Here is a 25,099-nt window from a genome sequence, read left to right as displayed (position 1 = left end):
TAGAAACAAGATTCATTACTCCCCCCCCCAGCAGCACCAAGTTAAAAACTTTTGCTCCATTGATATGTTCTTAGCTACTCTCAATACTACTAGTAGCCACCCAAATAGCTGCTTCTATAAATGTTACTCACACAACTTCATTAAGAGCAGAGAAAAAGACAAAATCTTTTTTCTCAATCTAACAACTGGAATCCATTTGCTACTTTTCACAGTCAAATCATATGATGCATGAGAATATGGATAAAATGGTCCAGTGGTTTTGCTTTTAGCAGCTGTAAGTGTGGGTTGTGAATCCGTGGAATGGGGAAGGGTTTGCAGGCTTCAGGACTATGGCCCTGCACACAATCTCATTCCTGAACATATCACCTTGCACTCTAATTTAAAACAGGGGTAAAAAATTTCAACTGAAAGTTAATAAACATATTTCCACATTAACATCAGTTTAGACAAGCTAAAACTATAGTTTTCCCTCATTCTACAGTGTAGTTAATGCATTAAATTCATCTGCAACAATCAGGAAAGCAGCCATGTGGACCAACTAGTCTTCTAAGAAGTATATGTAAAATCCATGAACATAAGAACAGCCCCATTGGATCAGGCCATAGGCCCATCTAGTCCAGCTTCCCGTATCTCACAGCGGCCCACCAAATGCCCCAGGGAGCACACCAGATAACAAGAGACCTGCATCCTGGTGCATCTGCATCCTCCCTTGCATCTGACATAGCCCATTTCTAAAATCAGGAGGTTGCACATGCACATCATGGCTTGTAACCCGTAATGGATTTTTCCTCCAGAAACTTGTCCAATCCCCTTTTGAAGGCATCCAGGCCAGATGCCGTCACCACATCCTGTGGCAAGGACTTCCACAGACCAACCACATGCCAAGTAAAGAAATATTTTCTTTTGTCTGTCCTAACTCTCCCAATACTCAATTTTAGTGGATGTCCCCTGGTTCTGGTATTATGTGAGAGTGTAAAGAGCTTCTCTCTATCCACATGCTTCATTCCAAAACAATATGTTTGCTCCAGAGATTTGTGAACCTGTTTTGTAGCCTTCTCAGGCAGGACAGTATAAGCAACTCAAGCTTCAGAATTAAATATGTAACGCCTCATTCACACTAGGATTCTTTCCTTAATTCTTTCAAGAGTTAGCAATTCAGACAAAACATTAGTCACTCCCCCCACCATAAATTGTCCTGTTTCTGTATTAGTCCCAAAAAGGAGCAAGACAGTGTCAAGTTCTTTGATCTAAAACCAGCTGTATACATCTGTATTCAGGCACTGTAACCATGATGAAAGAGCATTGTTTAACATTGCACTTACATACACAAAAAAATTCTTAAAACAGTGGAAAGTGGCAAAATTGGGGTACAAATGTTTTAAAAACATCTACATAACTAAGCCATTTCAATAACATACACAGAAAATTACATTTTAAAAACTATGTTGAATGCCACAATCTTGATATAGTAAATATTGATTGTATCATTACATAGTTTGATCAGACACTTCTAGTCCTGGGAGCACAGTCTCATAAAAGTACTTCTAAGCAGTTGAATTTTACTTAAATTTCTAGCTTACACTGTCAATTTATTGGGGCTCGCTCAGCTATCACCTTAATACTAGCTATCAAAAGCTGTCCAAAAAGCAAGTATTTTAAAGCAACACCAAGATGTTCAGTTTATGGCAAATCTCCAACAAAAGGATTTTCACATACGTACAAAACCTGCTCTAACCACTCTTATGAACCATTTCCATTTGACATGGTGCTTGGATGAATTGTTAAGACCCAGAGTAGTTAACAGATTAAGTGCTTGCGTAACATAGTAGTTAAGAGTGATAAAAATGTGCTAGTAAGTTTCAAATTCAACTCTCACCTCAACCATCAACTTTTAAGTGATCTTAGACAAGGGCTGAACTCTCAGCTTTAGTTTCCCTATCTCCAATGTGTGGACTTTATTAGACTAATCTTTGCACAAGGATGGTAAAATTTCTGAGAACATAGGTTAAGCAATTTGAACATTTTTAGCTACTATATAAATGCCATCAATATGCATCAAAACACTAGCACAATTAATTATGATCAGAATGGAAGAATAAATCTAGCAAGGCAAAACCTGATGCATTTTTGTTAGCTGAAGTTGTGAAGCATTTCAGACTGTACAGTATGAACGTACCAACTACACTGGATACCAAAGAATTGTATCATAACATGCTAGACAAAACTGATCTGTTTCCATCCAAAAGGGATGATTTTTAAAAAGTTAATTGAACACACTTAATCAAAAGCAAACAAAAATGTACTGCATTCTACGCATTACCATCACTACTTGCAACAGGTGACTGAGGGCCCCGACTGAGCTCCTTATGGTGCCCCCCCTCAAATCAGTAGCACACCAGGTGCAACCACTGTTACTGTACTGAGGATTCAAGAGTGTTTGGCCAGGTGAGCCCTTGGCCAGTGTCAAACCTGGCAGACCCCCAACACCACCCCTGATCCCCATCCTCAAGCTCTTGGGTATTATTAAGTATGCAGCACTCAGGAGAAAACCATAACTTGTGTGAACAGTCTACTGTACAAAGTTGTGTTAAGCTAGTGGATATTACTTCAGCACACAACCAAATATACACACTATAATCCATTTTCCTACAACTTTAAATGGAAAGTACAATTATACCTACAGGAAGACAGAGAAAGAGAAGGGAGCCAGAATATACCAAACTGGGATAAAAACAGTATTGCAAGACAACTAGTTTTGTAAACATAGGAGCAAGGGAACAAGTATGACTCATTAGACATTTTAAGTAGCCTGTATAATGACAAAGAACCAACACATAGAGAAAGGAAGAGATGAAGCTATGTGGACCAAAGATGCAAATGTTACTGAGACCAAACTGCTTGAGTTTGCTACAAAGCAACTGAAAATTTCAGGATCCTAGCCATCATCATCTCTCAGAACCGTCAACCAGCAAACCAAATGAGGTTCACAGACATTCATAAAAGATTGACAGGCCTATGACCACATTCAACACTTGACATAAAAGGGTTCAGAGAAGGAAAAAAACCCACCAGTGATTCCTAATTCAATCCCTGAAGTCCTTTTATATTGGAACCATGGTGCTGGGAAAGAGATCTTCAGTCCAGCCTGCCTTCATTTACCTCCATTCTCATGACACCAAAGCACTGAAAAGCAGGGCCAAGCTCATTCTGCTTTCTGGAAGCAAACTGGCCAAATAGGGTGACCAGCAACACAGGTCCCTCTACTATGATACAAAGGTTTCCTACAACTACCTTCTTTTGCCCCATATGACTAATGTGGCCTATGCCCTCATGGCATGAATGGACAACAGACCTAATAATTCAGGCGCTGTAGAATATAGAGGAACTGTACTTGAATAAGCTGAGGCAGAATGACCAACAACAACTCCTGAGTCAAACTTGATCTATCTAGAGTGGGGCCTCTGAATCCATGGATTATGCATCCATGGATTTGGCTCATCCTCTGGACCTGTGTTGAGCCAGACCTGAGCCCTCTGGAGGCACCAGAGGCCCACTTGAGCCCTCTGGAGAAGTCTGGAGCTGTGCTCCTGTTGCCTCTGGATGGTTTTCTGAAGCCCACAGAGACAGCACATATCCACCTGCTGCCTCTGCAGACTTCAGAATGGCCATTTCAGCCAAAAATAAAAATGCTACTTCTTGTTTCCCAAGGGAAACCATAAAAATGTCATTTCTGGTTTCCCAAGGGAGACTGGAAGTGGTACTTTTTTGGCCGAAACAGACATTCTGAAACCTGCAGAGGCAGCAGGCGGACGTGTGCTGCCTCTGGGGGCTTCAGAAAGCCCACTGGAGGCGATTGGAGCACAGCTTTGGTCCCTTTTGAAGGGCTTAGCAGGGCCGAAGATCACAGATTTGATTATCCACGATTTTCAGTATCTGTGGGAGGTTTGAGAACAGATTCCCTGCAGATAACGAGGCCCCACCTGTATGTATTTCTAAAGTTTTCAGTCCTGTTCTGATAGAATTGTAGCCAAAATGGAACCACCCACAAAGATGAAGGTTTCTGGATACCAAGGGGAGGGGGGAAGAGAAAGAGTCTAAACACGCTTTCCTTCCTGGGAAGTCTAAGGATTAAAGGGAGAGATTGCACAGAATATCTTTGAAAAGTGTCACTCTTTGTTGGGGGGTGTACAGGCAGGTAGAACAAAATAAAGTTCAGTTTAAAATACAGTTTTTCTTATACCAAGGAAGAATGATAGTTTAGATACACATACACATTCCAAACCACAAACTGGGAAGATGTGAACCTATAAGAGAAAGAGAACACACCAACCCTGACCCTACAAACCTAGAAGTGTGATCCAGGGCAGGCATGTTTAGCAAGTCCCACTGAGTCCTGTTGGACTTATTTCCAGTGAGATGTGCATACTGGAGTATGTTGTTATTGGATCTCTCTTGCCGTTCCCCAAGTATTTGCAGTGTATTTTAAAATCTTAATTCACAAAACAGCAGATATTGTAGAAGCACTACTTTTCCTGTGGAAACAGTTCTAATGCATGTCACAGAGAGGTCATGAGCAGACAGATTAACATCTTTGAACAGTATTTCTCAACCAGCCGTATGGGTACTACCAGTGGTACTTGACATGGTTTCTGGTTTCACTCCTGGGACACCTGAACTCCTGCTGACTGGTAGAGAGACCAGGAAGGCAACAAAACAAACAGTGGTAGGAGACTTGGCTCAGCGGGCAGAGCTCCAAAGCATGCTTTACCATACTCGAAAATGCCCTCCCATCCATTCTGAGCCTCTTACTGGTGTTGCTTGCATTACATCTGGCCTCCCGATTCAGAAGTCACTAGTGATAATGTCATTGCCAGTTATCTCGTCTGATCTCGGAAGCTAAGCAGGGTCAGGCCTGGTTAGTACTTGGATGGGAGACCACCTGGGAATACTGGGTGCTGTAGGCTTATACCATAGTCTTTCGAGACTGAAGGTTGCCAACCAACCACTTTGAATAGGTGGACCATGTGAAGTGGTACAATGAAGGACAAACATCAAAAAAGTTAAAGTTGCAAACACAAAATTTGTTGCTAAAATGGACAGTATTGGACCCAAACTATGTTACATTTCTCATGCAACAGTGTAGTTTAAAGCTAACCTTTACTCATGTACTGTGCAGGACCCATGACTTTGAGAAGGAGGGTTTGATTAGCCATTTCCTGTCAACAATTGTGTCTCTGAAGTGACTATTTAATTCTTAAAGTGCCATAACAGATGAATACTATACAATTCTGGGATGCTATGTCTGACAGAATATGATGCAGAGGTAAAGGGTTAAATACCCTGTGTCCACACTGAAGGCCTGCACAGCTGCTACAAACAAATAAAGTCAAGGGGGTTGCAAGGCACTCCACAGGGTGTTGTTGGTTGCCTGCCTGCTGGTAGCAAGAGCTGTAATGCGACACTGCAAAGGATGGTAAGGGTTCCTGCACATGATTTTTGTGTGCTGGGAAATGTCCCCTGCCCACCGTGAGCCTCTTACTGGCCTTTGCAGCGTTGCATCGGACTCTTCGTATCTTTGAGTAACTGATGACATCATTGCCCCTCTCTTCTGGGATCTCTGCCCTGCATTTGCAGCACAGAAGAGCATCACAGGCCCCAGAAAATTGGCAAGCGCTGACCTGCATCATGGCTTGTAACATGTGATGCATACTCATTCACAAATCTGTCCAACCCCCTTTTAAAGGCACCTAGACCCTCACCACATTCAATGGCAAGGAGTTCCACAAATTAATCACATGCAGGGTAAAGAAATATTTACCAAAGAAAAATGGTTTATTAAAAAATTCCCAAAATGCATTTTAAGCATAAATATGTCCATCCTGGACATACAGATTCATAAAGTATTCATTTCCTGGAGAATGTTGTTGGAAAACCTCCTAGAGTTGATGAATGCTATACAGTTGAACTAATATCCATGGAGGATCCATTCCTGGACCCCCTGTGGATACTGAAATATGTGGATAAGAAAATGCATAGATTAGTCCAATATTGCCTCTGGACATGACCAGAGATGTTCTTCAGTTGAGTGTGGAGTTGTTACACAGCCTCCAGAGACCGTGTGAAGCCTTTATGGGCCTCTGAAAGTCTCCCAGACACAACTGCAATACACTTCTGATCACATACGGGAGCTCAGGTCCAACCCTTCACCACAGGTTCGGAACCTGTGGTGTGTTAAATTTGTAAGTCCCAAATCTGCAGATAAGGAGAACAGATCTGTACCGTTCTTCTTGAAAACATTTTCACAAAATACTATACTTCTCTGAAGAGCTGTTTAAACTCAAGGTGCATTGAAACATTTTGGATTGTCTTGTAACAAAACGTTTTCAGCACTCCATTTGAACAACTTTACATCATAATCATAATCAGACTTACTATGCCATCATATCTGCTCATTTATTCCTCTAATAAAAATGCGCACAAGCCAGCTAAATGGCATAAACTTCCTGTAATTTCTGTAGGTAGTTTCTAACACACTCATTAAAGTAGGACCACTGAAGTAAACTCCAGTACTAAGACAAATAGTTATCACTCCTGAGCAATCCTCACACACAAAAAAGATTTGAAGTCAAAATGAAGTTTATTTTAAATAAGGCATGCCCATAAGAGACTACAAAACAGCCTGGAAAGAAACTTCCACTGCTTCTACCTATCCAATGTCAGAAATTGCTCCATGTTTTTGCATGTTTTTTTTTATTTTTCAACTTCAAATCATCATAACTGTAGGTCTCAATTCTGCAGTTAAGGGTTTTTACCCTCACTGAGGGCCCAATCCTATCCAATTTTCCAATGCCGGTGAAGCCGTGCCAATGGGTCGTGCACTGCAGCCTGTGGTGGGAATGTAGTCACAGAGGCCTCCCCAAGATATGGGAACATTCGTTCCCTTACCTCAGGGCTACATTATGGCTACACTGGTGCTGGAAAGTTGGATAGGATTGGGCCCTGAGTTAGCCATCTGTTTCTTTCATTAGAGTTTCATGTGACAACATGAAAGAGCATATGAGAAATGAACAGGGAAAATAAGAAATGAGAACATCAAGTTGCCAGAGAGAAAAGTGACAGAGGTCTCATTTAGTTTTACCAGACTACAGAAAAACATAGAAAGAAAGCAGAGGTGAGCTCTGGGAAGACCAAAATTAGGAAGAATTCAAGGAAAACCCCCCAGACAAAAAATCAGAGGCTAATTGACGGATCCATACCCACCATATCAGATATAGATACTGGATACAGAGGAAACCGATACGAAGTACAATTCTTCACATACAAACGTACATACACTGTGCCCATTACCTTCACTCTTCTTTATCAGCAGTGGAAGCATGCATGTTCTTGCTTAACAGAGGAAGATTTCTTGCTTAATTGAGGAACATGACATGCAGGCAAGCAGCCTGCATGCAACAGAGAAGAAAGTAAGTGAACAAAATTCTGGCTGTGTCCCTCTAGTGTGCAGGTAGACTTTGTATGTTAATGGAAACCTACCTCCTGAATGTGTGTATCCAGGAACCTGTACCTGAGGATTCAGTTACACTGGGAGCCATCCCCCCATGCACCCATTACAAGTATCTTATTTTTGTAGTCATGCTTGTGGCATGAGCATTTCTTTATTTACATTCTTGCTAAACAGAATGCAAGCGAAAGCAGCATGCACACTAAAGGGCAACTAATTGACCATTAGCAGGAAGCAGGAGTTCCTGCTCCCTGTTAACATTCAGTTAGTCACCCTCTAGCACAGCCATTTTCAACCAGTGTGCCGTGGCACACTGGTGTGCTGTGGGTGGTCTGTAGGTGTGCCGTGGGAGTTTGGGGGAGGGTCATTTGTTAGTTAGGGCCACTAAGGAATGCAAGCTCCTGCTGTTAGTGCAGTATGCCTTGTCAATTGTAAAAAAAACTGATGGTGTGACTTGACAATTTTAGTGCCTTGTCAGTGTGCCTTGAGATGAGAAAGGTTGAGAATCACTGCTCTAGCATGCAGGCTGCTTGCCTGCATATTCTGTTCTTCAGCTTAGCAAGAGTATAAAGGAAGGAACACTGGCATTAGCATTACATAAAAATACCAAATTCTGACTACGGGCATTTCTGGGTGGAGAATTTTTGTGTGACAGATTCTCAAGTAAGGTTAATATCCTTAACAAGTAAAATGGTACATTTTACTGTTGTGCTCTCCTGTTCCCATATTCCAGTCATAATGCTAAATTAACTATAAGAAAATACAGATCTTGACATAGCCTAAATTAAGATTAGTTGTATGTATGTGTGTGTGTGTGTATACACGCACACCTAAAAATATATGTTATAAAGTTTTAAAAACAAAAAGATATAAGGAAGAATGCTATCAGATATATTCATTACCCACTGCATGTACAACTAAAACAAGTCATGCTTACACCAATTTCAATGACAATGTTTCAAAAGATACCCAACTTGCAGAGAGGTCAGTCAAGTAAATGCTCCATCCCAATCTAATTTTAATGCCAAGGACACCCACAGTAATGCAACTTAATTTGTTCAGGCCTTCATAGAATTTATTAGTTTTCTGACAAGTATTAGAATATAAAATGAAAAGAATAATGAGTGATGCTATGCCAGGAACAGCCCAAAATCCCATTTGATTTGGTTTCTAAGCATGTATGAAAATGTGCTAATGGGAAGTGTGCTCAATCAGAAGTTACTCCTTAAACAGACAAATTAACAGGAGGACAACAGTATTTTGACAATATTTAACTGCAGCTTCCACTATAAGAAGTCAAGTTAGATACTAATAATAGCATGAAGTCTCTAAGTAGTAAATAAAAATAGACAATATTTCAAAGATTAGAGGGGTACTCTAGTGAACGCAAGACAATGCTTTCAAACATGCTTTTCAACAACTTTCAAAGCATACACAGCTGCAGCAACAAGACATGAAAGCTGCAGAAAGGTATGGTGCAATAGCGTGTGAGTGATAAAATTTAACATGGTAATTACAAGATCAACATCTCCTGTAACAACTGCTGTTACAATATGCAGTCAAAAATTTTGAAAGCAAGGCTGGATGATCCAAAAATCAATAAGTAGTATCTGAGTATTAACTGATAAAAGTATGTAACATTGTTTAGAAAGTAAGACAATAGTGTTCTAGAGATTATCACTCTTTCCAAAGCAGCTTGTTTGCCACTATAAAGACTCATTCAAAGGTCAAGTAGTTACTGCTTCAGGGAACAGCATGTTCTAATCAAACTATGGATTCTTTTGTTACTCTTTATTAATTTACACAATTAATAATTTTAAATAACAAATATTAATTTGTTAAATACATACACAAGCATAATGTAATCATAAGAAGAGTACTATTTCCTATTATAGACTATTAATAACTGCTACAAATAGTATGGTTTGTAAGACAGGTCACAATGCAACCTTTAGTTAATCTACCACAGCAGCACATTTTTTCATCAGTATCAGCAGGAGACTTTTCTGATAACACTGTTTTTCTAAAAAAGACTTATTATGAAACCTATGAACATGCAACAAAAGCTGCATTACAGCAAGTACGAACAATGCCTGTAAAATTTCCACATTTCTGCCCATCTCCTGCCAAAGTCTCCAATTAAAACTACTAGCCATATCTTTTCAAACGCATTTACACCCAAGCCCCATTTATTTCTGTAAGTGTTGAAGGATTGTATATCATTTTTGTCTATTATCTTACTACAATTCCTCATGCAATTTTCTTTAAGATCTCATTTAGTCAAGCAGAACTGAGAAAAAAGTTCTCACTGATATTAAGGACATTTCTCTCATACACTGTCTTCTCGCAGTGTCTGTCATTAATGAAATATCAGCTAAGGATAGGGGAAATGCTCAGAAACAATTTCAACAAAAAGCAAAACAGCATCTACCGCTCAACATACTGGAGAACCAGGATGGTGTAATGGATTGGGAGTTAAATTTAGACCTGAAAGATACAAGTTCAAATACCCACTCAGCTATGAAGCTTTCCAAGTGACTATGGGCCAGCCACCAACTCTCAGCCTCACCTACCTCACAGGGTTGTTGTGAGGACAAAAGGAGGAGAGGAACTGTGTACACCTCCCTGAGCTCCCCAGAGAAAGGCGGTATAAACATGTGACAAAATAAAATGAAAATGATTAACACATGCAGTACTAGAGCAAGATCTGCCTCAGAACATATCACAGTCAGAGTAAGCTTTGTGTCCCCAACTCAGGAAGCTCTCCCCCTCCCAAAAGAATGAGACCAGACCACGTCCATGACTGAAGGAAAACTCATATCCATTTCCTGGAAAAATCACATCACTCAGAGTATAGAAATGGTAGGTGAAGAAAAGATCTTTCAGATAAAAACACAACCTAGCTTTAGTACAAAACTACTTTTATGAATAAATGCAGACTGAAGACAAAACTGACAGAGCCATGGACTGTACGCTCAGCTGTTATATACTTCCTGCAAGCAAACCCTAGTATCTAAAAATACCCTCGTGCATATAATTGTACATATGCAGACAGGTTTGAATTAGAAGGTTTCCTTTATGGAAATTTTATGATTAAAACTAATATTAAACAGGAAGATACCAAGGATCAATTCAACTTATGCACCCACGATACAAGACTCACAGGATCACTTGTAAGACTACCATAAGTAACGTGTGTGTCTAGGACACATATTGCGTACTCACTAACAGATTTAAACACCTACAAATATAGCCATATACACTCATTTTAGAGTTGCTATTGTACATGTGGCATGCTTCCTGAGATGCCTCAATCAGGAGCCTTCAATCTGACATGCAGCAAGTCCTTTGCATCATCTTTGGTATGATCTGTACAAAAGAAAGAAGAACTTACCAGCAGTTCTTTTAATAGTAGTCTTCCTCTTCCTTCAGCCTACAACTGAGTCCTTATACTAAGTGTACTGGCTCCACCTACCAGGAAGCAAAAGAATTGTCAATCAAGAAAATCACCAGGTACCACCTTGCCCGCTTCCATCTCAGTTCAAGATTTTCCTCAGAAGTGTTAAGCATATACCACAAAGGGGACAGAAAAATATTGCTAATTACTCATCACTTAGGAGATATTGGCTTACTTCAAAAACATGATGGACATTTGAAGAGGTTAGTATTTGAAACAACTGAAAGCCTAGAGGACAGAGTACAACAGAAAACTTCACAAATCAGCAGTATCAAAAGGGCTATCGCTTTTCCTAATTGAATACGCAAGAGTCTGCCAGGTAAATTGCAGCCTCTTTGTCTCTATATTGTGGGAAGACATTTCATATTAAAACTGTTCATTTATAACTTTGCTTATATTTAACATTTTGTGTATTTTCAAGTGTACAATTAAAGAGGAAAGAACTACTGTATGTATTTAGGTAGTCATACTATGGTAGATCTTAATAAAAACACATTCCACTTACTGCACAGACAAAAACCTCAAATTAGACTGTTTGCCTACTGAATTCTTCAGTTGAAATAATGTATCCAACAGTGTAATCTAGTCTAGAGAAAGAAAATCTCAGGCCTTCAATTCTAGAAGTTCAACTGAAATAAACTGCTTCGGCCTAAGACTAGGTACTAAACTGATTGTGTCACATGGTTTAAAGCAGAAATGCCTTCGACAAGACAAATTCTGTAAAGTTTCCCAATAAAAACTGATGCACCCATGTACAAGATTACTGGGATAATTTTTATTTTAAGTCACTTTGTAATGCTCAATGAATTAACTGCTTTTTAAAACTTGCAGATCATAGGTTCTATCCTTACTGATACCTCAAACTCACTCAGAGACATCTCTGCTGAAGAGCAATAAGAGGAACATAAGCAGGAATAAAAAATAATGTACTTGGTTTTCATAATAAATACATCAAGGAACTAATCAATAAAGCAATCAGATTCCTTTAGGGATAGCAAGTCCATAGAACCAAATTCTGACCAAGGAGGTGTCAAATAGCACTAACAGGCTCTGCAAAACTAATATTTACTAATTATAGAAAGCTTGATTGGGAAAAATAATTCAAAACACTCACAAAGTGGTGTATAAACATGTTAATTAAAAAAAAAAACCAAGTTTGACCAGCTTCTACCATTCAGTAAGCTCTAGAATACCATGAATGCAAACATCTGCAGAAGATATATTTCTTTAGAATGTATATGCAATGTTTGGCCATGAAGTGCTGCTCCGAATAAAGCAGAAGGAAGTGTGCATGCAGACCCTGGTTCTGGTTGTGACAATCTAGTAAAAGGTGCTAGATGAGTAACATCCTGTTACCTAGACAATTTCTGACCCAGCAACCAATATATATATGCAAGACAAGAATACTTACACTGAATGTTGTCATTTTGATAAACGGTAAAGGTCTTAAGAAAACAGATTTTCTAATGCAAACATACAGTAACCACATTAAACCACAGAACTATGAAGCAGCTTCCAAGTGAAGTCGTTCCAAATAAGCATTACTATTCTTTAGTGATGGCCAGTAAAATGCTGGGAGAAAACACACAAGCACAAAAAGTTCAAACATACCAAGCACAACACATTTGTATAAGCACAGATTATACAAAAATAGCTCTGCAGCCACTCTGCATCGTCAATATTCATGAAGTATATTTCAGCCATCTTTGAACAGCAAAGTCTTAATATTCTACAAACTAAGTGGCAAAAAGGACATAAAGAACTTGAGTTTCTCTCAGTATTTAGGATAGATACAATATTTTAGAAACCTATGTAATACTATTGTAGCTATTTCAAATCTCCTCCAACAATTTAATAATTAAAATTTGGCCTTAATATGCAGAAAATGGGCTCAATAGTCTAATTTTATAGAAAAATTAAAATACTCTGAAATACTGAATATGAATTAGCATCTGTCACCAATACTTGCTCTTGTCTCCAACACATTTTGAGAACAGAAAATTATGGGGCTGGGGAGAACAGATACGCTTGGAACCAATTCAACATAATTCTTTGTAGGTTAATTGGTGGTTTACTGCAGACCATACCAAGTGCAAACTTCCTTCATGCAATATGATACCAAAAGAGAATGAGTTAGGTCATTCAAGTACACATACTTTAATGTGTATTTTAATCTTTACCTGTTCCTGGAGACATTTAAATGAGATTGAGTTCATTTAAGTTTAAATAAAGAAATAAAACTTTTCCAAAGACGATATAGTGGTATTTATAGAACCCAAAAAATTAAATACCTTTTTCAAGGAATTTTACTTGAGTACCAATAAATCCAGGATCCAAAAGGTTCTGCAAGGAACACTGCATTTTCTTCACTGCAATATCTCAAACATTCTGAAAAGCTGCTCCTGAAGTTAAAGGGGATCTCCAGGGTAGAATTCAATATGGCAAAGGGGGATGTGGCCAGAATTGCCAATAGCATCCTCTCCCCACTCAGGCATAACAAGTTTGAATCCTAGGCAATAAGAACAAGGCCTGTTCATTAAAAAGCTACCTTGTTAAAAAGGTAGAGCTGAAGAAAATAGAAATTAAGATAAGTGTACTTTTCCTGCGAACTTTGAAATTTAAAATGTAATGCTTTATGCCATTTTTTCCTTTCAGAATGATAAGCAAAATACGGGTCCAACCTTGTTATACACAGATTTTTTTATACATAAATTTGACTCAACACACATAGCCACTGCAAATGAGAAGGAATGTGCTGATGAATGGGCAGGAGGTCTGGTCTAGAGGTAGAGCCTCCGTCTGCCTGAAAATAACATCCGCAGGTCGCCAGTTCGAGGCCACCCGCACCGTGCGACCTTGAAGCAGCTGACAAGCTGAGCAGACTTATTCCTTCTGCTCTGAGCGTGGGAGGATGGAGGCCAGAATGTGATCAGAAAGAAACATCTGAAAGTTGTGGTTCTTGAAAGATAGAACCTTCTTTCAATTGTAAAAATCCCTACGGGGATTTAAATAGCCTGCCTATGTAAACCGCCTTGAATAAAGTCTGAGGAGAAATCTGACGAACAAGAAAGGCGGTATATAAAAAATACCTGTAGTATTATTATCATCATCATCATCCCTGGAGAAGGGGAAAAATGCATCCCTTTTAAATCACAGTTTAAAAAAACTGCTTTTCTTACTGTTGTAGAGAGACAGTCATGCAAGCGATCATTCCATCCTTCAGCTGAGCCAGGCAAAGGCAGGGGGTCCTCTGCATTTCTGATTGCTGACTGCCTCTCTACAACAGTATGGAAAGCTGTTTTTAAACCACAATTGTAAAGGGACATACTTTTTAATTTTTTAAAAATTACTTTTATTTAACACATTTTGTGGTAGCAGAGAGTCCCAAAATCAAACCCCTGTGAACGTTGAGACACAACCTTATTAGGAGCAATGGAAGGGCAAGAAACCTGGAAGTGGGTCTTTAAATCTATTTTTCCACTGGTTTTTTATCCACTGATTTTTGGAACAGAATCCTAGTGGATAACGAGATGTACTGTTTAAAGTTGTATTTTTGCCACTTAAGATTTAAAGGTACTAATATAAGTGATGATAGCATGCTACTGAAAAGCAACACTCCTCAAGACTCGATACTGGAAAAGTACTTTCACACACTGCATAATACAAAAGATCTTCAGCTAGTTAGTCCAACCTAGGCAACTGGTAAGCATTTTGCTTCCTTAGCATGCTGGTAAAGTACTTTGCACCGCACAGCTAAAGACTCTTCTTGCTTCTCACATGCCTTAGATTTCTCTGCCTTCTGCACCAAATAGAGTGTTTATCTTCAGAGGGGAGCTATGGGGAGGGGAATAGTGTCACCATCAACAGAGTGACGGGCCATGGAAGATATGGTGGTGGGGCAAGGGCTGGCCATTCCAGGGTAAGGAGGGTTCATCATAGACAAATCGTCCCTCTTTCCAGCCTTCCCTCCAGCTCTCTGACGCCTGGGGACCTTGGCAGTAGTGCCCTGGGTCTGAAACTGCTGCTCATAAATGCCAGATCAGTCAACAATAAAACCTGTCTCATCCAGGATTTAATCCTGGGTGAGGGTGCTGATCTGGCTTGTATTACAGAGACCTGGTTGGATAATGTGGGAGGAGTGAACCTTTCCCAGCTCTGTCCTCCAGGTGTCCGGGTAGTGCAGCAGCCACGACTGCGGGGGGGGGGGGAGTGGCGATAGTCTATCGGGAGTCCATCTCCCTTGCCAGGAGCCCTGTCCAGCAATTCACTGGGTTTGAGCGTCTATATGTCTCATTGGAAGGGAGGACAGGACTGTGATTCTGTTGGTGTACCGTCCGCCTTGCTGTCCAACAGTCTCCCTGCCTGAGCTGACTGGGTTGATCTCGGACGTTGCATTGGAGGCCCCCAGCCTATTGGTGTTGGGGGACTTCAATGTGCACGCCAAGGCCCCAAAGGTAGGCGCAGCTCAGGATTTCATGGCCGCCATGGCAACCATGGGCCTGTCACAAAAGATCTCTACCCCAACCCATGAGGCTGGACACATGCTAGACCTGGTGTTTTTGTCTGGGCAAAGGGATGGAGATCTGGATGTGGAGGAGATCAACATCACTCCGTTGTCATGGACAGATCACTTCCTGGTAAGGTTTAGACTTGTTGTGGCCTCCTGTCTCTGCAGAGGACCTTATTGTATGGTTCGCCCCCGTAGACTGATGGATCCGAATGGTTTCCTGAGGGCTCTGGGGGATTTTCCTGCTGCTAAGGTCAGTGACTCATCGGAGGCTCTGGTCAATCTCTGGAACACAGAGATGGCCAGGGCTGTGGATGAGACTGCTCCTGAGCGGCGCCTCCCAGCTAGCAGAGTCAAAGTGGCTCCTTGGTTTACAGAGGAGCTTCGAATAATGAAGCGGCAGGGTAGGCGTCTTGAGCTATGGTGGTATTGGGGGAATCCTGTTCGGCACCCTGGCCCTTGAGGTGTGCGGTGCCACAGGGCTCTATATTGTCCCCCATGTTGTTTAACATCTACATGAAACCGCTGGGAGAGGTCATCTGGAAATTTGGAGTTGGGTGCCATCAGTATGCTGATGACATTCAGCTCTATCTCTCCTCTATCTCTCCTTTCCACCTGACTCCAGGGTGGCTGTCTCTGTCCTGGAGCGCTGCCTGGAGGCAGTTGGGATCTGGATGAGGGCAAACAAGCTGAGATTAAATCCGGACAAGACAGAGGTCCTCCTGGTGCAGAAATCCACGATGCGGGTGCTGGACTATCGCCCTGCTCTGAATGGGGTTGCACTCCCCCCGAAAGAGCAGGTTAGCAGCTTGGGGGTTTTTCTGGATTCGCAGCTCCTCCTGGATGCCCAGGTGTCAGCTGTGGCCAGGGGTGCCTTTGCCCAGCTTCGGCTGGTGCGCCAGCTGCGGCTGTACCTGTCTCAGGCGGATCTGGCCACGGTGGTCCATGCCACAGTGACCTCAAGATTAGATTATTGTAATGCACTCTACATGGGGCTGCCCCTGAAGACGATCCGGAAGCTACAACTAGTGCAGAATGCGGCAGCTCGTGTGGTTGCTGGGGGTCGGCAGTTTGACTCTGTCACGCCGCTACTCCAGCGGCTGCACTGGCTGCCCATTCATTTCCGGGCTGAATTCAAGGTGCTGGTTATGACCTTTAAAGCCCTAAACAGCTTGGGACCAGCATATTTGAAAGCCTGCCTTCTTCCGTATAATCTGGTCTGTTCTCTAAGGTCATCAGAAGGGGCCCTGTTGGTTGTGCCGTCACTTAGAGTGGTGAAGGGAATGGCGGCCAGAAACAGAGCCTTTTCGGTGGTGGCACCTGCACTATGGAATTCCCTCCCCCTCTGAATTGAGAGCAGCTTCCTCATTACTAGCGTTCCGGCAGGGCCTGAAGACTTTTTTATTCAGGAAAGCCTTTGAGGCACCATAAGGGCTGTTATTATAAATTTATAACTTATGCTGCTATGTATCTTATCTTGTTTTTAATTGTTTTTAAACGTCTTGTATTTTTAATGTCTATCTGTATTTTTTAACTTGATTGTTAGCCGCCTTAGGTGCCCTTTCAGGGAGAAAGGCGGAATACAAATCAATCAATCAACCAACACATTTATGTAAATTTATTCAAATTTTAAATGTAAATTAATTCTTTCCCCCCCCCCCCTGGCCCCTGACACAGTGTCAGAGAGATGATGTGGCCCTCCTGCCAAAAACTTTGGACACCCCTGGTCTAAAGCTTTGGATCTTTCGGACACGATTAGCAGGAATGTGCCAATTCAATGCAGTGAGACTCAAGTTTGAGTCTCCAGCCCCTTTGACTCAACTTGTGCACAAGTCTTAAAGGGTGGCCTTCGGGATTTGGCCAGAGCCTTTTCGGGATGCTTGAGTCAGTCTTTTCGATAAATGAGTCAGGCACAGCTCCACAGAAAAGAACAGAGCAGCTGGTGGGGTTTGTGTTGAAGTTCTCATTTAACTCTCCTGATGTCACCACCCATCTTTAAACAAAAGCTGTGCTGTTCAAGTGAATGCGGCAGTGCAGAAAGCAGCAACTGGTTCCTTACAAACCCCAGCAACCACTTGTCCCTAAGAAAAACTCCCGAGCCTCAAATCACTTCATTTTTCAAAACATGTATTTCTTGACGCCACAGGAGTCTGGGAAACGTGTGCGTGGTAACGCACGTCAGAGTCTTAAGAGTTAAGTCACCCATCCCTGCTGATTAGAGAAATAAAACTCAAGCTATAGTAGCATTTTCAGTAATACATCATTCACTAAGATGTACCACCATGTAAATCTAATGAAAAACAAGGATTCAGCTAGTCTTTACAGTTAGTACTGTGAACACTTACAGCATTAATATTTATTCAGAACTGTGATCAGTGGACTTACTCCTAATTCACTGTATGCAGGATGGTAGCCTATATATAAATGATAAATGAATATTCAAATGAGTTACTATTACACCATAGGTTTTGTTTGGTTTTTGTAAAAATACAAGTTTCTTCTAATGACAATATCTACCCTACTAAGACTAGACCAGCAGTCTCCAAACTAGAGATCACTGCACAATAAAAAATCCCTCCCTGTCCTGAACAGCATTTATTGTTCTGTTGCTCTGTTCTTCACCCATGTGGGCATAGGGACACTCTGGGCAGACGCGTCTATGGCCCACGTCCCATCAGGCACCAGGATGCCCAGGCCATGGACGCAACTAACCCAGAGTATCCTTATGCACACATAGGTGAAGAACCAAGTAGCAGAGCAACAGAACAGTAAATGCTACTTATGGAGGGGAGGGATTTTGGTGAATGCCGGATCCAGCTATGAGCCAGGGTCTGGTGAGCAATAAATGTTCCTTAATGAAGATGGTTTCATATTTTCCTCATCTGAAAAGACACTGGTATACTTGAATACCTTACAGTACAACACAATTTCTAATCACAGATTGTTTTGAAATTATATGTATATATGCAATATGATTACTGATCAAACGTATCAAACAGTACACTTAAAAGGGCTACGTTCTACCTCGTATATGTCATATGTGTATAGTAGTACAATAGGTTGAGGTCTAATAAGTAAATACACATTACTTAAAGATATTTCCATTTTTCCCAAGTTTTCCTTTTAATTAAAGAACAGAACAGAACAGGAAAAACCACTCTTCCACCATGGCTCTAGCACTTCTGGAAATTCATATCTCTATTAAGAGTGAATCTAAAATTAATAGACTCCACATTGCTGAAACCTATTTCTTGGATACAGGGAACCACACAGCTGATTTTGGAAGACAGGTTCTACCTTTTAATTACAATTATTGGGGTAGAAATAAACATATGTAACTTATTCCAGGCAGTAGAAAAAACAGGTTAAATAACTGTTTGACAAAAAGGGAAAATGTTATGAGAAATAATTTCAAAATTAGCAAAGCTCACCTGGCCTGCAGGGTAACAAGACAAATGAATGCTAAATGACTAAATATGCCAAGACAGCTGTTCCATCAACTGGGAAAAAATTATAGCCTAACTGGAAGTTGCCCTTAGAGCAGGGGTCTCTAAACTTTTCGGCCAAAGGGCCAGATCAAATACCTGGCACAGTGGCAAGATTCGGGGGAAAAATTAAATATAAAATTTAAATAAATGCATTAGAGATGGAACTTAGATGGATAAATGAATAAATGAATGGGCTCAAACGTCCAGGACTTCTCCAAGCACAAACACAGCCCAAGACATAAAGCACACACTTAAATGGACCCCCATTCCTCCACCCCAAAAGCACAACTCTGGTTGTGTTTGGACAACTGGGCCAGAGGCTCTCAGGGGATCAGAGGCTGGCTGCAGGCTGGATAGAGGCTCTCCGCGGACCACATCTGGCCCCCGGGCTGGGGTTTGGAGATCCCTGCCTTAAAGGATAAGAATTATATTTTTCTCTCACATCCACTTGCTATTAAGCAACATATTCATCATGCAAACATGTCAACTCCTAGATCAGGGGTGTCAAACTTGCTCCAGCACGCCAAATAGTATTCAACTGTGAGAGCTGGTAGAGATGCCATCAAACAGAAAGTGACATCATTAAGCAGATGACTAGAAATAAGCACTTTGTTCTCACCTTAATCATATTCTAATATAATTGGGAGTGCCCTTTCAGCAATGCTACTTCTGCTGAGATATCATTTTGTAGTTCAGCAGCTGGATAGCAGCCGATGGTGATGTTTGACATCCCTGGCCTACATAATAAAATTCAAACCAGAAAGCTGGTTTACTGGCCATCTCCAACTTTCTCCTCCAAAAGTGACAATACAGAATAAGGCTGCACTCTAAATTTGCTGCCTCCATTCAAAGGCATTTTAAGACTAAGACTATATGAAATCAACACTAAAATAGAATGGTAACAAATGCATACATTCTGTTGTCAGATGCATGCATATTAAGAATGTTTAATTAATGGTTCTATGCTTACAGAATAATTGCTTTAAGATGAAGCCTCAAACTACCCACAATGGTGTGAAGTCAGTCAGGTATAAACCAGGAGAAGGCAATTTTAAAAGGAGTGCATAGGCAAGTAGAATTGATCTCCCCCATCCACACTCGCATTCCCATATACCTCCTTGGAGATTCTTCCTCAGGGCTAACTTCCAATATCTAAGCCCAGCTGATAGTCTGTAAGAAGGAAAAGAGGGAGGGAGGACTAGAAATCTTTGGAATTTCATTGTCTTACAGAAACTCACTGGTGATCCCTTGAAAAAACTTAACTGTTTCTTCTGGGGAGAAAACTTAGGAATGTGCTTCAAATTCAATTTCTTTGAAATGTCAGTGCCAAGCCTAAAAAGAATTCAGTTCTTCCCCTGTGAATCTCTTTTGCTCTCAAAATTGGCCTCCCAACTCCTGCTTTATATGCAAATACAGCAGATGATTGTTTAATTAGACCCTAATCACACAGAGTTAAGAGTAGGGTTACTGTGGTTTAACTGCAGAGCAAGTTCATTTACATACAGATTCAGAGTTTTAAGCTTGTAGGGATGACAAATAGCAAGCAAAGCACAATTTTGCAGTTTGGAAGACAGTACAGGGGACCCCCATATCATTTATCATGATTCATTTATCAGCAGATTGGGTCCAGGGCCCCTAGCATGCGCAACCCCGCACTCAAACTCTTGTCTCCGGAAGGACCTCTAAGCTCAGGGACATCCATCCCTGGCCTCTGCTGAGCTCAGACAGAGCTCTGAGGCAAAAAAAGCAATGAAGTGACTTTTTATTGCCTTATAATGCATTGGGAGGCCTGGTACATGCGTATATAGGTAAAGACAAAAAGGAAAAATACAGAGGGCACTGAAGTAATCACGCACACCCCAAATACTGCTGAGTTTTTCCTTTTTCTTTTGAATAGCACTGACAGTCAATTTCACACAAAGTATTGTAATTTTCAGATGACTCCATAATGTACCAAGCTAAAAATGAATTGTCTTGAGACATCTGTGGTGAACACTGTATTCACAAACTTGTATTTCCCATAAAAACACAACCTTGCAATTGGTCAGAACAGAAAGCTTGCTTTTCCTTTCCCTGCCAAATGAGACACTGCTCTGCTACCCTACAGTAAGTTGTCTACCTGCAGACCAGAACAAACATAGTTTGTCATCAAATTACTGGTTGGAGTGTAGGTTTAAGATCACATTAGTGCAATCCTCTTGAAGATCATTTGATTAAAAAACGCAAGGTATAAAACTGCTAAAATAGTAAAAAAAATAGTTTATCACTGCTAATTAATATAATTAATGTCTATACCATACATAAGATGCCCAATAATTTCTATGGAAAACATTTCTATGAGTCAATGTTTGCAGAACTCAGTGATCCAACTTTTTATCTTTTACAATTTTCTTTGAAAATACCAAAAATTAACAAAAAGAAACTCAAAAAAGTTAGACATAAAGAATAAGAATAAAAATGAAAATAAAACAAGTATTGAAAATTGTGTGGCAAGTGCAGAATCCTACATTTACATTTCTTTCAGTGGCACAACTTTGAAGAGATGCTAGCATTAAGGTGTAAAGGTCAAACCACACTTTATGAAGAATGTGTTTAGGCCCAAGTTTTCCCTTTTCAGGTTTAATATAGTGTGAGCATAATGAAGCTCAAAATGAAGCAAAACCATGATAATTGGCTTTCAATAGAAGTTTTTAAAGACTGCAGATAGAACATGGAATGCGCGCAATTGGGTAGGAAACAGAAGGAACTAAAATCTAATGAGCCCATCCCAGTCCAAGCTATATGGCCCTGTTGCATTAGTTAAAAAACAAAAAAACAAGGGTCATACTTGCACTGTTTTGTAATGGCTTGGCTCAAGATTCAAGGAGGAAGAGAGGCAATGTATTGGACCCACCAGTCTGTTATGCCCACTTGAATTTCCCTTGCTTTTTTCTGTTACATCTGGTAGTCACTGTTCAGATAAACCTTTCCACTTGACCCCCCCCCCCCGAATTCAGGGCCAATAGGATTTTTTTTTATCTCAAATAGCAGCTGCTGAGCAAGTCAGATCAATACTGAACAAGTGACCTATGATGAAAAATGGCTAGCATCCCCCTCACTTCTGCAACAAAAGCAGTCAGCCTCCCACCACACCAGCTGCTATATTTGAAAAAGTTAAGACCACCAGCACCAGTAACATAATGTCTAGTTTGGGTGCAACTATAATAGAACACAGGAAGTTACCCCCAAGATGCCAGACCATTGGCCCATCTAGCTATTACCTATAGCCAGCAATTTTCAACCAGTGTGCTATGGCCAGCAGTATGACCACCAGCAGTATGTTGTGCCTTGTCAACTGGCAAAAGACTAATGGTGTGCTTTGACAATTTTAACACCTTGGGCAGTGTGCCTCAAGATGAAAAAGACTGAAAATCACTCATCTATACTGATTAGCAGTGGGTCTCAGATAAGGGTCTTTTCAAGCCCCACCTGAAAATGCTAGAGATTGTATCTGTGAGCTTTCTACTCTTCCTCAATATTTGTATAGCACTTTCTGAACATGTATTATCTTGATTCAGTTCTATCAGATATTATCCACATGCTGCAGCTGGAGAGTAAAGGCTGAGAAGTAGCAGCTTGCACAAGGCCACCAAGAGAGTTCATGGCAGAGGAGATTTGAACCAGGAAAGTCCTAATTCTCAGCTCAGCCTCTTGGCCACTATGCCATCTTGGCTCTCATGTGAAAAGTATGTGCTCTGCCACTGAACTACAGCCTCATCCCATAAACATTTCTTCACAAGATTTAAAGATAACAATTGACAGATCAAACAGGCTGAGAAACTATAGCAACATAGTCTAGTGACAGTATCTTTGCACTTTGCTATGAGGAAAATGAGATTTGCTTATAATTTGGTAGCAGTCAAAAAAGTAACAAATTCAAAGCAAAGCAAGTCCTGCACTGCACACAATAAAGTTACAAAAGGTAGTTAAGCCCCAAATGAACTGGACCTGTTCTGGAAACCCATGTTTTACCAATTGCTGAAAAGATACAGTAACCCTTACTTTGTGTTCATAAGAACATAAGAACAGCCCCACTGGATCAGGCCATAGTCCCATCTAGTCCAGCTTCCTGTATCTCACAGTGGCCCACCAAATGCCCCAGGGAGTTCCTAGGAAACTGTTGCATTACCACTTCAATATTTGAAGGAAATTGCAAGTAAGATTAATGTAGGGTGCAACAATGCAACTAGAATAGTTAACAATTTTGTTTCCTCCTAGTTGCATGCACAGGTCACACTTGCCTCCTACAGCAGGGGTGTCAAACTCATTTCATACACCGGGCCGAATAGCATTCATGATGCCTGCTGAGGGCCAGAAGTGATGTCATTAGGCAGGAAGTGATGTCGCTAAACAAGTCACATCCAAAAATAAGAACTTTTTTTCTCACTTAGGAACTCATTAGCTGCAAATGGCAGAAGAGAAAATATTCAAATCTTGATCATATTTCAAGATATGGCAGAGCCAAATTTTCATGTGGGCTGCCCTTTCAGCAGTAATGTCTTGGCACTGCTCAGCAGCTGAGAGCCTGAGGGCCAGATTAAAAGCTTCCACAGGCCGCATCCAGCCCCCGGACCTTATGTTTGACACCCCGTCCTGCAGCCACAAATTTATTTCTCAGCATAACAGTTAGCTTCCCTTGTAGCTATTAACACAAATATAAAGGTTTACATTTGTTCTTTTTAAAACACTGTCTTTAGAAACCCAGAGAAACATGTGGATATACTGTACAATGTTGTCTACACATGCTGCTGAAGTTTTAATAGAATAAAAATGCAGAGGTTACACGGAATTCATGTTTAATTTTTCAATTGCAGAAAATTACATTTCTATTCAAGCTGCTGAAATAAGTTATTCGGCTATGCTTAAGCAACAGAGTAAATATAGTGGAAGCATGTTACTTTTGGCCTACTGTCCAGTGCTCACTTTTTTTTTTGCGCAAAAAACAACTGCATTAACTACTATGGAATAGAGGCAGCACTGCTAATATAACTGCACCAAGTAATATGAAGACTCAGATCCAGATGCTAGAATGTTAAGCATTTCCTTTGCAACTGCATCCTCTAGTCAAAGAGAACATCTGACAGTCAGTATTATTAAACCCTGGGTGAATATCTTCTTTGCTTCTCCAGAACCATAAAAGCTCATGTTTGTAGGGGCTTCATAATTTTGTTTCACACATGTATCAAGTAAACTAGAGGCATACTTTAAATATGATTTACATTGCCACTAATTAGAACTTGAAGAGCATGTGTTTCCTGGTTGACGTGATATAATTCAGGAGAATAAGATATGTGAGACTGATATTTGAGATTACAGCTGGCAATTTCAATACAGGCCATTATCTGTAATACTGACATCAGACTATATACATTTTTTTGCTTGTTACTTCTTACAACTGGTTGAAGCATAAGTGTTTTAATACGACAGTCCAAAGAATGAGTACTCAGAAACATCCAATTGAATTTACATCCAAGTAAGTGTGCACAAGATTTCACCACAAGCAACTAATTACCTGCTCTTGGTTCTCTTATAAAAATCAAGCCTGTAGCAGCCTACTATTCTTAAGCTGTCATAATTCTCTCTCTTTTCCTAAATAAACTCTTTTGGACTGCGAAGAGTTAGTATATCACAAGGTAAAACATTGCTACACAGCAAACAGAATAACCACAGCTATGAAGCAGCACAGAACAGAGAATGTTTAAAGCAAAGAGAATGGCAAAGAGAATGATGTTTATACTGAACTTAAAGGCACTTCTGACACCAATACGCTAATAAACTGTAACAGTACAGGCGTGAGTTGCTTAACCACCTTCCACTTAACAACAAACTTCATATACTATAGTGGTCACAACACAACAAAGATGCTCTTAATGAGGCAGTCAGGTCTTCAATAGCCTGCAGCAGAGTGTCTGTTTACACAAAGTCTCTTAATGCAAACAACAGACAATCTATCTCCAGTAGTCTGGGCAGCCAGCTAGTTTCTGGCAGGGAGTATCAGTTTACTGTTTACACAAAGGCAATAGACTGAGTTGAATGTTCACTTAACAACCTAATTGCATAACAATGGGTCTAAGAGAACATAAATACTGTTAAGTGATGCACAC

The 25,099-nt window shown here is 40.6% G+C and overlaps 1 protein-coding gene across 3 annotated transcripts in view; it reads right to left on the bottom strand.

Moving 5' to 3' along the window:
* Positions 1-25,099, bottom strand: part of CRIM1 (cysteine rich transmembrane BMP regulator 1) — a 184,175-nt gene that overhangs the window by 131,266 nt on the left and 27,810 nt on the right. Inside the window, exon 1 of one of the 3 annotated variants that reach the window (XM_066611542.1) lies at positions 13,253-13,270. The exons of the other annotated variants lie outside the window; for them this stretch is intronic. The gene's annotated coding sequence lies outside the window, so the exon portion shown is untranslated. Of the gene's footprint in view, positions 1-13,252; positions 13,271-25,099 lie in introns of those variants that run through there. 3 annotated transcript variants of the gene reach the window in all.

This window comes from Tiliqua scincoides, chromosome 1, assembly GCF_035046505.1.
Source record: "Tiliqua scincoides isolate rTilSci1 chromosome 1, rTilSci1.hap2, whole genome shotgun sequence".
In the NCBI taxonomy this organism is placed as follows: Eukaryota; Metazoa; Chordata; class Lepidosauria; order Squamata; family Scincidae; genus Tiliqua; species Tiliqua scincoides.
Note: the sequence above shows the minus strand (reverse complement) of the source record. Positions and strands in the feature narration are given on the sequence as shown.